General features: G+C 41.1%; 1 protein-coding gene across 2 annotated transcripts in view; it reads left to right on the forward strand.

Annotated features, from left to right (window-relative positions):
• Positions 1–14,739, forward strand: part of SYNPR (synaptoporin) — a 298,001-nt gene that overhangs the window by 179,934 nt on the left and 103,328 nt on the right. The window lies entirely within an intron of this gene.

A 14,739-nucleotide genomic window follows, 5' to 3' on the forward strand; every position in this document is an offset into this window, starting at 1 on the left:
AGACCTCAGTTATATAATTCCTGTCTCCCCATCATTTCTCCAGTCTTATGATCCTCCAAATTCTCTGTAGAATTGTGTGTCGCCTCTAACTTTATATGAACTATGCAACTCTGACAATATGTTTAATAATGTTAATATCTAATATTATTTCCATGTGCCAAACACTATGCATTGCTGTTTAGCTGTTTAATCTCATTAAGTCATCACAATGACCCTTTGAGGAGAGTACAATTACCATCAAATTTACCAGTGAGGAAACTGAGGCACAGATACATTTACCCACATTCTCTCAGCCAGTGAGTGGCAGAGTCAGGGTTTGAGCCCACATGGCTTGAGCCCAGAGCTTGCATTTCTATTGCTGTACTTAAATTGCTTAAAATAGCTCTTTCAACCTCTTTATCAATTCAGTATGAAAGATTATACCTTATCTATGTCTGAGCCCTGTTTATAAAATGACAATGAGTTGCTAACCGGACTTGTCCCAAATCTGACATCTTGTACTTCTGATCCATATACCCAAAATGGATTAACTGAATTCAATTTTAAAATAATTTACTTCTGAAAAACTCCCAAATGCTTGGCACCAAATAACCGGGGTGATTTTTTAAAAACGATTTTCAACGTAATGTTTTTTAAAACAGGAACGTACAGTGTTTTCCAAAAATATTTCCCATGGAGCCCTAGATAAGTAATGTTACTAAAAAGAAAGGAATGGAGGAAGGAAGAAAAAGAGAGAGGGAGGGAGGGCAAAAGAAAGGGCGGCTAGAAGAAAGAACTTAAAAATATGATCAAATAAGTTCAAGAAATACTCCTTCCCACTTTGCCTTTCTAATGCACATTGTTAAGCACCAAAAGAGACACAATGTTTTCCAAATACATTTGGTCACAGAAATTCTTTTTTCACTAAATATCTCAGAGGATTTGTGTGTCATGGAACACATACTTACTGTGAACTTTTCCTAGTCTAAAACAATGGTGCCTCCATTCATAGGTGATGAATCACGGGGAAGTAGCACTAATACCAGTATTCTGACTCGTTTTTTTTTTTTTTTCCCCTTGTGCTACCACTTTATTTTTTTTTTTATTTTTTTTTTTTATTTCATCTTGTTATGGGGGATACAGAATTGCAGGTTACATACGTTGCTCCTGTACCGCCTTTCCCCCCAAGTCAGAGCTCCAGGCGTGTCTGTTCCCCAGGTCGTGCGCGTTGCACCCATCGTGTAGGTATACATCCCTCCCTTCCCCACCCCCCCTTCCCGAGTCAGCACCTTCAAGTGTTACCACTCCCCAAACGGTGCGCAATGCACTCATTGTGTAAGCATACCCCCATCCCCTCCCCCACCCCCCACCTCAGTCTGATATCCAATTGGTGTCGTTCTCAGATTTGTATTTAGGTGATGATCAGGGAAACCAATTTTCTGGTGAGTACATGTGATGCTTGTTTTTCCATTCTTGGGATACTTCACTTAATATAATGGGTTCCAACTCTCTCCAGGAGAACCATAGAGATGTCGTATCTTCATCATTCCTTATAGCTGAGTAATATTCCATGGTATACATATACCACAGCTTACTAATCCAATCATGTATTGATGGGCACTTGGGTTGTTTCCACATCTTTGCTATTGTGAATTGTGCTGCTATAAACATTTGGGTACATGTGTCTTTGTTACAGAATGACCTTGTTTTAAGAGCAGAACTGACAAAACTTGTCACACTTTTGCTCAAGTAGATACTCTCCTAGCTAACTAATAAGAGAGTATAGAGCTCAGAAATAGTAAGCATGTAACCCCTGGGAATTTGGTAATCAGAGCTGTGCTGTGCTGGTGGAAGTGGGCATGAAGGTGCTTGACTCCTGAAAGATCTAGGTGAACCCCATGGCTTCTGGAAGAGTGCGGCCAAGCCAATGCATGCTTACAGATTAACATGCCGGATCTAGGATAAGAGATAAGAATTGCCAATGGCCAAGCAGCAGGGCTGGGATGCTTAGTAACATTGTTCATGAAAGCATAATTTCTTCTACAGTGACTTCCCATCAAGAGATGGGGCAGGAGCAGGGAACTCGAAGGGCAATCCCTTAAGATTTGAAAGGCAACAGGTCCCTACACATTGGGCTATTAGAGCACAGGAATCCCAGTCTTTCCTCAAAACTGGAGGAGTCTGAACAAGAAACCAACATCTGAGTTGGGGTGGGGCGGAGAGCAGGGTGATATTTCATTTCATGCAATCCCTGTCTAAGGGTACAATTTGAGAAGACTCTTGGAGCAGTTTCCAGCATTGGGCTTCTTCGATTTCTTCCTAAGACTACAAATTCAAATGATGGGCCCATGAAAGGCTACTGAGGAAATTAGTTTAAAATATTTATTGCCATCTATAAATATACCAGCCCCCTCATTTGAAAGATTTTTACTTGGATTCTAAAACAAAGATGCTTAACCATTGTTTTTTTAGTAGAAGATCTTTTCTTTCAAACATTGTCTTGCTCAGAGGCTCCATATATAAACCAGACGTGAGTCACTGAGAAAGTTGAAGCAGTGCTGGGGGAGTGCAGAGCCCCCAGCTGGTCCTCCTCAGCCCTCTCCCCGCCACATATCTTGCCCACCCGCCACTGTACAACCTCTGTAATATCTCCTGGGAACCCTAGGTGTCTTAGAAGCAAATAAAAATCCACGGTGCTAGAAAACAGCAAGAAACCTTTGGCCACTCTGCTTACCATGTCTGTACAACATTTACTGTCTACTGCTAAGGACTGAGGATTAGCCCATCTCTTCCCACAGAATGCCTTGTACTTTTATCCCATTAAAGTTCATCTAGGAGATAAACATACCATTCCAAAGAGGCTCAATTTTACTAGGGTTGTAATTTCAATTTTACATTTGGGTACTTTAAAATGTGCCATTATCCTATTGGGGAAGAACTCCATCATAGTCTAGAATGTATACAAATTATTTTGAAGGCATTTGTTTCAGAGGAAGTAGCATTAGCAAGATGCTGGTGCTGTAAATCATTAAAAAGTTATTTTCTCCTAAAACTTAAGCCAGTGCCAATGATTTGAATTTAATTTTAGAAATAAAATAAGAGCATCCAACTATTCAGTTTATTGTAAACACAGGAAAGGCAATAAATGCAAATACCAAGTCATTTGAACAAAAACAATTAGTTTGTAAATGACAGACAAAGGAAGCTACTTAATTAGTTACCAGACAAATGTTAGGATATAAGATAATGTCAACTGAGAAAATTCTAAATAACTTACAAAATACTCATGTGCTGTTTCTAATAAACATGTCAATGTGTGTATCTCCTTTACAGCACATGTATGTATTTTTGACTTCTATTTATATCAGAAAGAATTGACATTCAGCAATATATCACTTTGTTATGGAAATAAAACATTTGTCACCTGACCTTCTTTTTGATTTATGATTAAAATGAACAAGTAGTATTTAACTGTTTTCTCCTCTACTATACTGTGCTAATTTGATATGAAACTTTCTTCATAATTGAGAGAAGAGTAGTTCTGGATTCAATATTTCTAGTACTTCCTTTATGCACAGAAATGTGAAGTAGGGTTTCTCATGTTAAGGTACTTAGTGTATTTGTAGAAAGCCTACTCAAGGAAAGCTAACTAACGCTTTGCACGTATACATGAATGAAAGATAGAGGAGGTCACAGCTGAGAGTTTAGGGGGCTACGAGAACAAAAGTTTTCACAACAAAGGTTAGTTGTGAAAGTCAGAGTGATGAATGAATGAACAGACAGGCAAATGCTTACTGCAAGGGTATAATGTGCCAAATACCCTGCTAGACACTTCCACGTATATTATGCAATCATTGCACAGACACTATGAAGGAGGTTACTATTATACTGACTTAGAAGACTGCAGTGAGAGAAATTTGATTGCCATCACACAGAAAATTAGATCCAAACTTTTTAATTTGGTAAATTTTATTAGTTTGTATAAAAAGAAGAACAAAGCTATGTTCAGGCTGTTTGGAGATGGTGAGTAGAGCAAAAATGTGTGATGGACATAAGTGATAAAGTGGAATAGGTGGCTTGGGGCCAAATTATAGAAGACATTGAATTCCCAAGTGATTGAATAGGAAGAAGGAGTTAAAGATGATAAAAAGAGAATAATAAGAGAAACCATTTTGTAGTAGAGGGCACAAATTTGGATTGGATCATGCAGAGTTTGAGCCCAAGGAAATTTTCTATCAGGAAGATTTATGCCAAACCCACGTAAGAAGAAAGAGGGGAAGCCTGAAAATGGAACTTTAGGAGTCATCTTTACAGTGTGAAAGTAATGTCTGGAAGAAGAGAGGTCATCAAGAGATACAGAACAGGAGCAGAAGGCTGAACTGTGGGGCATGCCTGCACTGGGGAGAAACAAAGGAAAGGAGTCACGGAGGGAAACCAGGAAGAGTCAAGTGGAGAAGAGGTCAGATGACCCAGATAATGCAGGCTTTACAGAAGACAAGAAAACTTCATGCATGTTACCACTCAGCAGTCCTGAGTACTTCAAAGAAGGAAAGGAGGAAACACCAAGAAAAAGCCACCGGACATACTTAATGGTGGTTATCAAAGGCTTCCCTGAGATATTTCATGAGGAGAGAAAGCATGCCAAGGGTGTTGCAGAATGGAAATAAAACAAAATTTCGTATGTTTTTCCTCAAACCAGGAAAATGCAAAATTCAAAGTACTCTAACCAGCTTACCTTAAGCCTGCATGAGATGACAGATGACATTTCCAGAGAAAGAAATCAAGCTTGTTAATGACTTTCTTATAGGGAAACTGTTCACTTCTTGCTTCTCAAAAGAAATCAGCTCATTAAATGACATGGTGGTAAATGTGCTACCCTGGCTGGACAAATAAACTGTAATAGGGGTTTCCAGTGTGTAAAAATCTTCCTTTATTCAAGACCCGAATAGAGACAATAACAGAAGATTTATAATAAAACATAACTTAGTTGCTATGTCACTTCCATGTCTTGAGATTCCCCTCCAAATCTGGACAAAAAATATTAAGTTTGCCAAAAATTTCAAGAATTCTTTTAGGTATGAGAATACTAATCACCGCTCTAGATAATTAGCAAAAATTGTCCTTGATTAATTTATCCTTAAAAAATAACAAAAGGTACATAGAAGTCCAAACAAAGGTATTTATTGTCAGATCATTGAGAGACTGAAAATTATAAACAGGGGATCAGTTAATAGATTGTGGTACATTCCATAAAATGAACTGCTAGGCAACCACTAAACATCATTTTCTCCAATAATATTTCCTTAATACTCCTGGCATTATATCAGGAGAAAAGCAGAATACAAGTTGATACATATGCAGGGACTTTGACTTGGTTTATTTCACACTAGCTGGCTGTAGTAGTTACTACCATTGCCTCCTATGTCTCCCATTCCCTCACCATCCATGCCTACATTTTTTTGCAAGCTCCCGTATGACAGTTAAAGGGTTCTCTCTGGCTACAGGAATTTGCTGGGTCTGCATGAAGGGCAGGCAAGAAACACTGCTCCCCTGGAGCAGCCCTCATCCTGACAAATGTGAGTTGGAGGATAAATATCCCAACTTTTTCACCCCTTATGAGCTCCAACTCTCAGGCATGTTCCATACCATCTCCCAGAAGTACTCATCGGTAAAGCTCTACCCACAATGGAAAACACGCCTTTTGTGACCTTCTTCACCTTTCCATTTCTAACTTCTTTGCTGCCCTATTGGTGTTTCCAGAGATGAGTTTTTCAAGAATGAGTTGCGCTCAAATCTTGATCTCAGGGTTTGCTTCTGAGAAGTCCAACCTAAGACACTAGCATTGCTTGAGAAAATTACCATCATGAAAGAAGATAAATGGATGCATAGGCAGATTGATTGATCAATTAATAAAGTAGATCCCTATTTCCTCTCACTCTAAATCATGTTATCTAATATTGCTTAGGCAAAAACAAAAAGAACCCAGCTTCGCTGGAAATCACTGCCTTCAATTCAGAGCATCTCATATCCCCTTGTGGTTTTTGGTTCAGGTCTCATATATGAAGCCACAATTGCTTATCTATCCATAGTGTCTTAGTATACCTGGTAGGTCTTTCCCAACTGGCAGCCACAGTAGGGTGTCTTTCAACCTCGGTTTCAGATTTTCTGAAAAATAGATGCTCAGATTTTGAAGTGCCCCAAAGGGTCTCAGAAATGGAATTTGTATTTCATAGTCTGTATTTTAGATCAGTCCATCACAAATATATTCTCCAGATTTGGTGATAAACCATACAGCCTTTCTCATGAAGTGCCCAAGTTACAAAAACTAAATTATATTTATAAAGATTGTGTCATGTCCATTGCATCAAAATGTTAGAGTATCTATTTCTAGGTGGTGATATTATGAGTGAATCAAATATCATTTTTATGCTTGTTCACATTTTCCAGATTTTCTACACTGAAGCAATACAGTGTAGCTAGGACTCTAGAGACAGACCACCTGGGTGCAGATCTCCTACTCAGCTACTTATTAGCTGTATGATGTTAAGAAAATTGTTTATCATTTCTATTTCTCATCTGTGAAACAAAGACTATGAAATGTTACCTATTTCATAGTACTGTTGTAAGTATTAAATAAGACATAGATACAAAATGCTTAAAACAAGGCCTGGCATTCAATACATTTTTTTAGCATGTTAATTTTTCTTTCATAATCAAGTACAGGTGAATAAAAATAAACTAGAGAGGTAAAAAATGTATTTATTGTAGTTAATTAGCAAAATGATCCTTGAGGCAAAAAAAGACCACTTTATTATGTTATATTTTACCCAGAATGGGAGCTTCTCCAATCTTCCCTGTGCCTATATGCAAATATTAAAAAGTGTACATATTTAACTGGCTACTGATTAACTTGCTTTTAACTCTTTAAAGCCTATTTGGATTGCCCTGGGAGGTATTATTACCAGGCCTACATATTTTTTTCATGTTAAACTAAGGGGAGAATAAAATCCCCTCAAAGTGACAGAATGGAGACTGCTCGGTGGCACTTGCATGATCTCTGAGAGGTTTCTTGGCATCAGTGGAGCAGGAGAATGAGACTCAGCCTGAAAAGGAAAATTCAAGAAGGGGGTTCCACATGGAGGTCAAGGGAGGCTGGGGCTGCTCTGCTGGGTGCTGGCTGAGTAAGAGCCTTCTCTTCCTCCTGCCTCTAGTCGCTCACCCTGTGGTTCTCCCACTCCTGTGTGAAACATGGGGACAGGCAGAAATAGACGCCAGGACAGCTGTGGAGTTTTGGCCATTATCTAGTACTGCTAGCTCTGTTAGGGAGAAAGCATTTTTTTTTTTTCCACTAAGATTCATAGCCTAGAGCAGCAGTGATAAACTTTTTTTTTTTACCATAAGAGCCAATTGGGGGGAAATAAAAGTGTTAAGGGCTGCAATTCTTTATATCTTGTGTTCTGGAAATGCTGCACTTGCAATTACATTTAAGTATGTGTTTATTATTGTTTCTCATTAGCAACGGCTTTCACTCTTTTGGCTAAAATTTCAGGAACTTTATAACTACAGTATCTCATTTTAATGTTGTGCCTTAAAATAAATTTTGTGTATGATGAGACCCGGTGGCTCTATGGGGCAGAGAGTTTGGGAGATTTAGAGGTGTGGCCAAATCCCTGGCTTCAAATCCAAGGTCTTCCACCTAGTGGATGGGCAAGATACTGTAATAGCTTCCCTGACTGGTAGCAGAGTTGTGCAGTGGAAGCATGCTGAACCCGTAACTTTCCTGGGCTTCAGTTTCCTTATTATAAAAGGGAAACAATACTAGTGCCTTCTTCATGGCATGGTTGTGACCATTTAATTAGGTAATATAAGTTAACTGTGATCTGGTGCACATCAAGTGTTCACTGAATTGCTATCATTGCTGTTGTTGCTATTATCATTAATGGAGTCTAGTGCAAGGAAATGGCACCAGAATTCAGCTGTAGACCAAAGACAAGAAGGAGAGTCCTTATTTGAAGCTTTCTATAATAAAGAGAGAAGCTATCATTTGTAAAAAATGTCTGTGAGGATCCCAGAAAATGATACAAATGTGCACTATGGCTGCTGGCATGGAAGGGGTTAAATGAAAGAAGTTAGTGAATGAGAAATTAATCTACTCCATCCCCACCCCACTGTTCCCCTCCCAACCTGTATAATTGCTAGATTGGAACACTTTTGTTGTAATACTTCTCCAAAAGGAGAGTGGTTGTGGGGAATCGGATAAAACAGATGTCTTAGTTCGGGTTTTCCCAAAAGCACACACCCTAAGACAAGGATTTCAGTGCAAGTAGTTTTCTTGGAAGGTGATCCCTGGAAGCACTGGTGAGGAAGGGGGTGTGAGACAGGGAAGGGAAGAAAGCCAACAGAGAGAGAGTGGATTAATGGGCAAGATGCCACCGTGGGCAGCTGGACCACATGAGACTTCTAGGAATCTGTGGGCAACATGCCTCAATGGTAATCCCATCAGGCAGGTGATGAAGCTGGGGTAATTATCCACCCACTCCTGTCGATCACCCATCAAAAACTGCTCTTGTGGGTGCTGCCTCCCTGACACTGCACGCAGAGCAAGCACGCACATGCAGCTGGAGAAGCCTTCACTCAGAGATCACGGATGCTGGCATAGAAAGCCATCCATCGTGTACAGAAATGGTGAGAACCAGAGGGATATGGATGGACAACCACAGCTTCTAACATAATGGGGAGGCTCTTCGATCATTTTTCCTAGATCTGTGAGTGACTCCATCCTGTATCATTTATTCATGCTCTCAATAAATATTTATTGAGCACCTACAGTATATAAGGCTCTGAACTATAATAGTTACTTGTTATGTATTGATCGGTTGATAAAGTAGACGGGTCTCTTCCCTCGTAAAATTTACAATTGGTTGGGACTGGGAGGAAGACAATAAAGAAGTGAGGAATATAAATATAGATATATATATATACATATACATATCCTTTTTTATAGTTGTAATTTCTATGAAGAAAATAAACATTGTGCAAAGATGTAAAATAAGTGTTGTAGGAGTGGATAAGTTCAAATAATACCTACTCAGATAGAATGGTCCAGAAGGGCCTCCCTGAGGAGAAGGCATTTAAGGCAGTCAAGAGAAAAGAGGAAAGAATGTTCTAAGTGAAGAGAGTAGCATGGGCAAGGCACTGAGGGAGAAAAGGCCTGAATCTGAAGGAATAAAGCGAGACTTCTGGGTGAGGGGAGAGCCACGTGAGACACAAAATAGGCATCAGGTAAGAAGAAAAGTCTTGAGAGGAAATTAGAAAGGTTAAAGCATCGGTCCCCAACCTTTTTGGCACCAGAGACTGGTTTCATGGAGGACAATTTTTCCACAGACCTGGAGGAGGGAAATGGGGGGAGAAGGTTTGGGGATGATTCCAGCACATTACATTTATTGTGCAGTCAGACCTCTCTGGTAATGATAATCTGTATTTGCAGCTGCTCCCCATCACCACCTCAGCTCCTCCTCAGATCATCAGGCATTAGATTCTCATAAGAAGCACACAACCTAGATCCCTCACATGTGCAGTTTACAGTAGGCTTTGTGCTCCTATGAGAATCTAATGCCATCACTGATCTGACAGGAGCTGGAGCTTATGCAGCAATAGGAGTGATGAGGAGCGGCTGTAAATACAGATGAAGCTTCACTCACCTCCTGCTGTGAAGCCCATTTCCTAACAAGCCACAGACCGGTACTGGGGTTGGGGACCAGTACAGGGGTTGGGGACCACAGGGTTAAAGGATAAAGGCAGAAGCTACACTATTTTAGGTTAGCTGGCTGGAGAAAACCTCACTGATGAAATGCCATTTGCGTGCAGACCTGAAAGAGTGAAGGGAGAGAGCCTCAGGGGTATCTGAGGACCATATTCCAGGGGGAGCACAGAACCAGTGCAGAGGCCTGGTATCTGAGCTTGAGGAGAGTCAAGACCCAGCAGGAAACCAGTGCTGCTGGGTAGGAATGAGGAAGAGGAGAGCGGCAGGAGATAAAGTTGAAGAAGAAGGCAGAGGCTGGATCTTGCAGGGTCTTATGGGCTCACAGAAGGAATCTGGATTTTATATTGTGTGAAATAGGCAGTCGTCGGAGGTTCTGAGCAGAGGAGCTGTGCAATTTATGCTTGTAAAAGATCTTTCTTGTGGCTGTGAAAGTATGGGAGCAGGGGTGAAGTCAGGAATGCTGGTAAGGAGGTGGCTGCAGCCATCCAGGGAAGAGACAATGGTGGCTTCAACGGTGGCAGCTTGGACAGGGGTGGAGGCAGTGGAAGGGGAAGGTCGGGGTGTCGCATGTCATATACGCACGGCCTGCAATGCCTCACCTCTGATGGTAACTGCACTTACCACCCAGTCCTGTTCGTCAGCTTTTTCCATCACTTTTGCCAGTGATGTTGGGTAGTATTGGCCAGTGTGGGGACCAGCTTCCATGTTTTAAGTTTCTTGTTCCTCACATTCATTTGTAGGAATCCCTTGGGAACACTAGTTTCTCATCACTGCAAGAGAACATCAACCTGGTCAGTCCAAACACAGGGAGGCAGCTGCTGATTTGACTTGAATACGCGATTCCAGTGAGATGTGTTTGTGAAGGCATTTCTGAAGACCAGAAAGCAATAAAAACATTTGTGTAATGGATAATAGTCCCACTTTATGGAATACGGGTTTTAAACAAGTCATTGCCTTCCTCAGTCAGAGTCCATTCAGGAAAAGAGAGTTCATGCCAGGTGGTGCAGTTTTAAAAAGTAAATCTTGGGCATTAGGTACACAGGACATGGATGATCAGGAAGGGGACCATGAGCAATCAGAGACCAGCGACTGTGGGAAACCACTACCTCACCTAAAGCTGGAACGAGGGTTGTCAAAGAAAGTCCGTTGGGCCAAATCCAGCTGGCCCACTGCCTAGTTTTAAATGGCACACAAGCAAAGAATGGTTTTCACTCTTTTAAAGGTTTATGTTTTTAATGCTATATAGGTACCTACTAACTACTGTCCTCAATTTTGCCTCTTGGCCCAGAAAGCCTAAAGTATATACTATCTGGCTCTTAAAATAAAAAAGTGTATTGACCCCTGGGCAAGAAGCACAGAGGGAGGGGGTGGTCTTGAGGGATCACAGGGTGGGGCCTGGCCAGCAGGAGCTAAGCCCACAGGAGAGGAGGCAGAAGGCGTCCAGTAGCAGCAGGAACCAAGGAAGAGAAGCAGCAGGAAAGAGGGGAGAAATGCCCTGGGCTCTCTCTTGCTCTGGCCCTCCTGTCCCCCACCAGAGCCTCCCACTGGCCCTACCTGACTGGAAGCCAGGTGGCTGGGATCAGATCCCTGAGATGCAGAGCCAGGGAGGAGCAGGGAACGGAATCAGAACAAACAGGCGACAACCAGCACAGAGCCCCTCGTTGAACCTGTTTCCTCATCTACAAAATCAGAAAACTGGATGGAAGTCTTCTCACAAGAGAATTAGATCTCTGATTCTATGAAAATCCTTTTCCAGGCAACAGTAGAACCTTACTTCGCCAGGAACCCTGTTGGTGCCCCAGCCACTGCTGCTTTAGAGGGAGTAGAAAAAAAAGTAAAAATGCAATGAAATTACTTTATACAAGACCTTCTTCCAACCTCACAGGGCTTGCTCTGAAGCTTGTCCTATCTGGGGAAAATCTGAACAGCCTTCTAAAGACTGGGATTGGGGCACTTACTGAAAATGGTTGTAGGTTATGTAATCAAGGCTGTTGTTTCTGTTGAGCTTTCATAGGGAGGTAGCAAGCAGCAGAGATTAAATCGGTGTGTGCTGAGTGGGCCTTTTATGTAGTTCTCAGTCTCACTGTGTGTAATTTCACAGAGCAAGCGTGGGGGAGTGTGGTGGGAAGAACCTCATTACCGGGGAGAAGCTTTACACCCTGCAAGAACACAAACATTGCTGTTTTCAAAAAGTTATAAAAATAAGTTCTAGTTTTCCCTTACATCTGCTTTCTGTTCTTTCCTAGAATAGGAGGGTGGGAGGGAGGGAGAGAAAAAGAGAGAGAGACTGACTTTGAGTTGCCTAGAAAAGGACGAAAGAACCAGCTAGAGTGACAGCTGAGCAATGTCAGGAGGAAACATCCCACTCTCGTCTGCATGTTATGCCACGTCCCTTGAAAATGAGGTGCCTGCTCCATGGTCCCATTAACCTCCCCCTCTGCTTCCTTCTCTTCCAGAAAGAGAGCAATGTTAGCACTTTCTTTGTGTCCCCTCAAGCAGGTGACCGGAAGTCACACGATATCTTTTATGAGGTCAAGCTGGTATCAGTTGAGTGGTGGAGACCTGAGTCCCCTCTCCTTGCCCAACCCCAACCCATCCCTGACAGAATGGCGTTTTTGAGCCATGAGATGAATTAGATTCTCCAGGGCCGACAGGTACAAATGAAGAGGAGGCAAGCACTCAAGCTGACTCGCTCCCAGATGCTCCAGCAGCCAGAACTGAGATGTAAAAGCATCAGGGCTTGGGGCATCGTGAAGTGACAATGGTAAGGCTGGGATTCACATACCCAGTTCCCTTCCAGGATCCCATTGTGGTAATGCAGAGTCCCTGGACAGGAGTCAGACTTCAGACTCTCTCTCGTTGAGAGGCTCGAGCACTCTCTACCTGCTTCTACCTGCATCATATCATGTAGAAAGGTCGTTAAACATAGAGACTCCAAGATGCCACCCCAGACCCATCTAGTCAGCGTCATGGCCAGTGAGACCTAGGATTGGCATTTTAAATAAGCCCAAGTGGGTCTCAGACATGCAGAAATTAGAGAATTGCTGACCTAAAGAGAATTACACAGAGCTTTAATTTGCAATAGCCTGATAGTTTGTGTTTTAACACTGATGGATTTAAAAAAAAATAATTGGGATTACACTTTGATTTAAGCAAACACTTGCCTTATTTATTATACTTACCACAGTATAATAAAAAAAAAAAAAAGGAAAAGTACCACGAATAAGCAAATGGATGCTGCTATTTTCTGTTACTCCCCAATTTTCTGTTATGGTATATATTACTCTTAGAAAGAAAAACAATAAACCTGACAAGGAAGCAAATGGTAATTTAAATGTGGTAATAATGGACAAACTGTAGCAATTTTATCTCCCCCTCTCAATGTGCTTCTGAACATGTCCCCTTAAAAAAGGCTGAAGTGTTAGTTGCCTTTTCCATCCAAGCCAAATGGAAATGAGGGTAGAAATAGGACAGATATGTTAATCCTTTTATTTTAAATGTGTATGTATATGCATATGTGTATACATATACATATTTTACATATATATATTCCCCTTATATATAATGATTGACAATTTACCATGGTCACTATCCCCTTGATTGTCACAACAATATTGTACCAGAGTCAGAGCCAGATTATTTTTAGTCTCCGTTTTACAGATCAGCACACAGAGACTCAAACTTTATTTGAGGTCACACAGCTAGTAAATGCCAAACTTGGAAAACTATACAAATTTCCTGACTTCCGTGAGTTTCCAAAGAGTTGTTTACCACCACTCCAAACTCTCTTCTAACAACACACAATGATGAAGATGAAGATGATGTGAAAGCGATGCTCATCATCATCACCAACATCATTGTTATCCTCAAATAAAAGCCACTATTGATAATTTTTCCTTATACCAGGAACTCACATATATTATGCCTTTTAGTGCCGACAACATCCTTATGAGATACTCTAAACTCCACTTGACAGGTGAGAAAACTGAGGCTCACTGAGGTTGAATGACTTGCGCAAGGTCGCATAGCTAGTAAGTGGCAGGACCAGACTTTGAGTGTCTGAGTCTGGCTCACTTTAAAGACCACTCCTTTCACCACCACACCATAAAAAGCAGCAATGATGTCCTTGAGTTGACAACCCCGCACAATTGCAGAGACTCCTTTCTCATTCCTAGACTTATAGCCTCCTCCCCATAGCAGGCAAGCTAGGCAGGACAAGAAGAATTTAGGGAATGATTCTTGGGGACATTGTATTCCTTGGGACTCAGAATTACTGGCACTTATTTTCCAGCTGATTTCCTGAGTTCAGGAATAAACTGTGAAGGAAAAACAACTCCAGGCTGGAGCTGAAATGATTACCCTTTTTCCTTTTTGCAGCTGGCTAGAGTTTGAAATAAATGAGCTGTTGCTGATACAGTTTGTAGAACTTCTTATTTTTCATTTTGAAAGCTTCTGTGCCAAAGTAGTAACTGTCACTTAGAGACTGGGTGTTAAGGAGTCACAAAAATGACAGGGTTTTCTAAGAATAAAGTTATTCCAAAGGGTTTAGTGCTATGGCAGATTCTCATTTCCCTGGCAAAGGGGTGGATTGTGAAGAGAAGCAGATGAGTTGAGAAGTCCCAGATACTAATCAGGGGACTTGAATATCTTTGATTGCTATGAAGCATCTTTAGTTATAATCTCTTTAGGCTTAGCACTGAGATATCAGAAATAAGTGGGAAGTACAGAGAGCCACTTTTCCTAAGTACGGAGTTGAGGCTTCTTGTGAGATAGATTTGATTTGCTTTTGGTGTCTTTAGAAATTAGCTGTGAATTATGCTCAACAGTCTCTATATGCATATTTTATTTCAGTATGCCTACCAGCAGTTCCATTTTCCAACTGGCCTTCCACCATCTTGCATTCCATTGTTTAAGACAGTTACATTTTCTGTTGTTTATAACCACATTTTAAAATATATTTTTTATTAGAAAAGGGAACACTTTTTTCCTGTTCTAAA

This window comes from Eulemur rufifrons, chromosome 7 (genome assembly GCF_041146395.1).
Source record: "Eulemur rufifrons isolate Redbay chromosome 7, OSU_ERuf_1, whole genome shotgun sequence".
NCBI lineage: Eukaryota > Metazoa > Chordata > Mammalia > Primates > Lemuridae > Eulemur > Eulemur rufifrons.